The sequence below is a fragment of the Papaver somniferum genome, chromosome 11 (genome assembly GCF_003573695.1).
Source record: "Papaver somniferum cultivar HN1 chromosome 11, ASM357369v1, whole genome shotgun sequence".
In the NCBI taxonomy this organism is placed as follows: Eukaryota; Viridiplantae; Streptophyta; class Magnoliopsida; order Ranunculales; family Papaveraceae; genus Papaver; species Papaver somniferum.
Window position 1 is genome coordinate 94,916,279 of NC_039368.1, and position 6,024 is coordinate 94,922,302.

Consider the following 6,024-nt stretch of genomic DNA (forward strand, 5'->3'; position numbering starts at 1 on the left):
TAATATAATAATTCAAGTCTTGTTTACAACTTAGAAGTTCATCCTCAATCAATAGGTGTTTATCTACTCATGGATTTAGAAACATCCATGGTATACATATGAGAAAAGTAAAGAGATAACATTACGAAAAAGGAATCGCTCTGAAACCTTAGCTTTCGCTCTGTGTGTTGTTTCTTCTCTCCAAAACCTTACAATTTCGTGACTTATTGATATCCTCCATTTTACATAACCTAATACCTTTTTGTAGGTTTACATTACTTGGTCTTTAAGTATCTACTTCGGTTCAAGAACCCGACCCGAAAATACGAAATAAAGACCCCAAACGTGAACTTTGGCCTTCCATGATATGCATACCCGTACGCATACCTAAAAAGTCAGGGACTTAAGTATGCGTATGTGTACCCGTACACATACCTCAAAATCTTCGGTATTCGATCAAGAGCTTTTTTTTCCCTCAACTTCTTCGTCCGAACTCGGACTTACCTCATTCTTTTTTTTTTTGCATTATTTTTATATTTCAAATGTCTTCAAGATGATGATGAGAAATACTTTTTTGAATGAGTTAAGATCGGTCTTTGTCCCATCTCTTAATTTTGAGCGTTTTGCTCCTTTTCGTCGCACTTCTTCCACTTCTCTTGAACTTGGGCACTTGGAATATTTCTCTTCATATATCTTTTCAGCACTTTGTAGATACTTTTTGTATGATTCACCTAATAGAGACAAATAAGAGAAAACAAGAGTAATAATACGAAAATATGCAAGAATAATAGCTTAAACAAGTATGGAATGAATACTAAAATCATATGAATTATGCACTTATCAAATTCCCCCACACTTAGCTTTTTCTAGTCCTCGAGCAAACTAAATAAAATTAATCCTAAATACAACAACTCCATGTCGTTGGGAAAACGGTTACACTTAGCATGTATAACAAGCCTTTAAACCCCTCGGTGTCCCTAGTGGACGATTTACAGTCTCGAGAGGGTATACAAGAGGTATACCTAAAAACCTACTTCAATTTCTCTCCTTGGAAGAACCACTAAGGATAGACACAAAGTATAAAGCCAAATAATTAGCCTGCACAAGTTCTTTAGCTGCAAACATCCCACTTACATTCCAATCATCACACATAAGCAATTACTTACGTGTGACATTCAACCTGATTGCAAAACTCTACTAAGATAGTCACCGTACTTGTTGCAACGTTTGTCACAACACTCGCATGCATACTGAAATCACATGGATAGATAAGAGAATGAAAATAGAAAAGTGAAGTGTGCAAATGTTGACTAAAGTGAAAGATGTTACCCACAATACTTGTATGAATATCGTCAAAGGATTCTTATTTATAGTGCAATAGTTAAGAGAAGCACCCAATTAACTCGACCACATGATTAGATACTCTAAGCGCGTGTTCTTTTTCAGTAAGTATGTGATAGTTTCCTTGGATCCTGTGTTCCGCGCTTGTTTAGGCGACGGAGACAGGGACAACGTTTCACACACACTGCTATCCAAGTGTCAAGAACCTCATCAATAGTCTTTTTGACTTGCTATATAATGATGATATGGTTTTTGTTTTCATCGACTACATGATTAGTCCGCAATTCCGGACCTATGATTTATTAGTGTCGATAAATGAATAGGAGCCTTATATATATGTTTTTTTGTTTATTTTTTTATTTTTTTTATTTTTTTCCGGCTCACTCTTTATGAGTGTAAGACAATTATCTATAGGGCTTTTATATATTCAACCAATTATTACATTTCTACAACATACATGGCAGTATCAGGATCCCACCAAATCATTTTAGAGAAACATATAACTGCAAAAATAAAAAGAAAGTGATTCAGTAATGATTAATTGCGAGGATTGGTCTTTCAAACAACTACCATGCTATTTCTAGCAACTGAGTTTCTCAATCAATTATGAACGTATATATAATTAAGAATTGTAGAATGACAAAGTGATCTATAGCCGTAAGAACTGTTTCAACTTAAAAAGGTTTAGAGTGTCATCCTAAATAGCTCAAAAATTTACTTCCAAAATATGAAGTCTCAAGAATGCAAGAAACCAAAGAGTATTATTTATTTTTATGTGTATATGCATGCATAAAGTATGGTACTAAATGCTCCCGCATATTTAAACTCAACATTGTCCTCAATATTAGAAACCGAAAATTCTGATTTTTGATATAACATAACTGAAAAACTCAAAAATTGTACCAATTGGTAGGGAACTAGGAAAAATATGTTAAACGAAAGGTGTTCGCCTACGTCTTTTCTATAACATGTGAAAAGGGCACAGTGTTTCGATAAACGGCATGACAGTTACGGCATCCATACTGACAGACATGCAATCTGAAAAAGTTCTGGAAGAGTACCGAACTCGAATATACAGGACTGTCGCTCCAACCTAACAGAGTCCAAATTCATATTTTCTTTTTCTAAAATAAAGGTGAGTCTGTCCTCTTTAAAATTTGGGGTTAACCACTCAAATCGGACTCTGTGTGAAGTCTCAAGATCTATTTTGCTGACAAGTGCGCAGTCAGAATTTTTCTGACGAAAATAGTATCGTCAAAACTTTCATTATAGATATAGGACTTTGCAAAATCTAAGATGGGAAGGCAAGATATGATATGAAAAACTAATAAAATTAAAAACAAAAGTGATAGAGATACAAAATCGATGGGTTGCCTCCCATGTAGCACTTTGTTTAACGTCCCCAGCCCGACTTGGCATTCCTTTAAACTACTTCTCCAGAGAAAGTAAATCATGAAACTCAATTTCTTACATATTGTTTTAGGGAAAAGACCGATTCTTTTGGTTTTGGTAAAGCCACCGAGAAACGAATTTAAACCCTGAACAAATGCACTGCACGGGGGTACTTTAGATTCAAGAGATCAATCTATACAATCCTGGCCTAAACCAAGAAATGGTCGTTCCAGTCTTGCTTCGGTCACAAAATGAAGGAGAAGGGTTGATCTTATGGAGGGAAGCGAAGAAGGTGTTGAGATCAGAATGGTTAACTCTGAAGGTGTGGTTATTTTATGACTTGTATCAGAATATGGAACTGGCTTGCGGAACGGAAGCTATCAGTTCTTGGTATTTTTCTAGATACTTGTGTTGTTAACCAAAACTCTGTTGGTTGGTCGAAATAGGCAGAAACCTATTTATACAAGTCATAATTGAACGCACCCTGATCACGTAGGAAGTGGGAGTGGTTGAATGATGGAAAACTGGGGTAATGTGTAAATGCTAGAAACCACGTCTCTACTATGAGGGGAAACGGGTTAGTTTACACCCACTACTTCTTGCCGTCACTAACTGTCCACTTTCCTGATACTTTCTTATAATGGGCGTATTGCACGCCGCACGCTGTAAACCGCCAGACCAATACCCTGATGAGCATCCCCAAGTTTGTGACATGTTTGATGTCTCGAGTATTTTCGTGGAAAATGTGCAGCAGATTGCTGATTGGGTCTTGTGTGCAAGAACTGGTTATTCTGATTAATCGTACACCAGCTAGGTGGCGGACAATCATGTGTGGCAAGTCAAGTCATGAGACTTGCTGCAGGAAAATGGCATATGACGCTATTAGGTTAGTCTTGGTTGGTCACCTAAGACTTATCATAGGCCGATTAATTCCATGGCGAAGCTGAACGACCGAGATTGCAATATATGAGAGAAGGTGGCCGTTGATTATGGCCACATCCCGTTGGCACCTGGTAATGGCATAGTGGCGCGATTAACACATGCCAGTGGTATAGTGGCACGATTGGCGCATGTCAGTGGCATAGTAGCGCGAATAGCATCTGGCATAGCCGCGACCACTATATCTTGGCATATTGGTGTTAGGTCCAAATATGGCTCAAAAATATTGGCTCTAGTTGTCGTATCAAACTTAATTCCCTAGGTGGCATTATTTGGCATGGTTGGCGTAGCGGCCCTATCCAAATTAGGGTTTGGCATGCCAAAAACCTAATTAGCACGTGCGGCTTGTGGCCGCGGCACGGTGACGTTTTTTGTGCGGATAGTGCCATGGTCGCGTCAAAGGAATTATGGCAGGGCCATAATGTGAGAACGACCATAGGCGCAAGGATATACATGGGTGGCTATAGCATGGCGCCATTTTTAGGGGTTTATGGGTCCCACATGGCTTGTGGCATGTTGTAGGGCCGAAGCGGCATAATTTAGGCCACGACTAGGAATTAGGGTTTCGACTTATGCCACTAGAACAAGAGTTGTATTCTGATCAGAATACCCTAATTGGAATTTGTTATGGCATTGGCCGTGAACGAAAAGTGGGTTATCATGCAGCTGCGCTATTATGGCATGTTGCTGCCGTAGAATGGCAGGCTGGAGCGATTTGGTAGGTTGGCTAGCCAACCATCATGGCGCCTGCGATAATCACTAGGCGCGGTTTGGAGAAGCCGTGTTGGCACGTTGCTTGCGGTGGCATGGTGATGCCTATTTGGGCGCATTGGGAGCGACTAAGCTTAATAAATCAAGTGGCCAAATCGTGCGGCCGTGATTTTTTGGAGATGGCTTGGGCCGTCTATATTAGGTTCCTAATGAAATTAGGCGCACCGACCAACTAAATTCCAACTTTATTAAAAGTGTGTGTGGCGGGTTTTGAGCTACCTGATTGGTCGATGGAAAAAAGAGGGGGCCAACATGGGGCCGGCCTCATTCCTAATTGAAAAGGCGGGGGTCTAACAACCTCACCCAATATTTCGATTAGAAATATGTATGGACTAACTCCAATATACTTTATAGAGAAACAACTAGACAGTCAGACTCAATCTAGATAAAAATATGTCGAGAAGTTAATATCTCAATCTCTTGGTTTGATCTTTACTCAAGCAAATAGAAATCTGCGAGTCTTTATCAAATACAAGGATAAAAATTTGGATGGTACCAAAGACCAATATCCAAGGATCAATCAATTTCCAATCAAAAATCAAAGGTTGGATTTCACAATTGATCGATACAACGTGCAACCTGTGATATTTCAATTATATAACAAAATATAATGCGGAATAGAAATAACACAGACACCAGAAATTTTGTTAAAGAGGAAACCGCAAATGCAGAAAAACCCAGGGACCTAGTCCAGATTGAACACCACACTGTATTAAGCCGCTACAGACACTAGCCTACTACAAACTAACTTCGGTCTGGACTGTAGTTGAATCCTAATCAATCTCACACTGATTCAAGGTAGAGTTCCGCTCCTTACGTCTCTGATCCCAGCAGGATACTACGCACTTGATTCCCTTAGCTGATCTCACCCACAACTAAGAGTTGCTACGAACCAAAGTCGAAGAATTGATAGACAAATCTATCTCACACAGAAAAGTCTATAGAATTGAATAAATCTGTCTCGCACAGAAATGCCCAAGAGTTTTTGTTCCGTCTTTTGATAAATCAAGGTGAACATGAACTAATTGATAAACCGGACTTATATTCCCGAAGAACAACCTAGTATTATCAATCACCCCACAATAATCTAAATCGTATGGTAGCGAAACTAGATATTGTGGAATCACAAACGATGAGACGAAGATGTTTGTTATTTATTTTTATCTTTCCCTATCGGAGATATAATCTCAAGCCAATAATTCAATTGAACTCGTACGATAGAAAATGGAAAGATCAAATCTCTCAACTACAAGAAAAGTAGTTTCGTCTGGCTTCAGAATCCCAATGAAGTCTTTCAGTCGTTAACCTACAGGGTCTCGAGAAGAAACCTAAGGTTAAAGGAGAATCGACTCTAGCAAACCAACTAGTATCACACATGAGGTGTGAGGATTAGTTTTTCCAGATGCTAGATCTCTCCTTTATATAGTTTTCAAATCAGGGTTTGCAATCTAAGTTACCTTGGTAACAAAGCATTCAATATTCACCGTTAGATGAAAAACCTGATTCAACCAAGCTAATATCTTTCAACCGTTGGATCGAAACTTAGCTTGTCACACACACAAATGAAATTTATTTATTTAGGTATGAGTAACCGTACCTAAA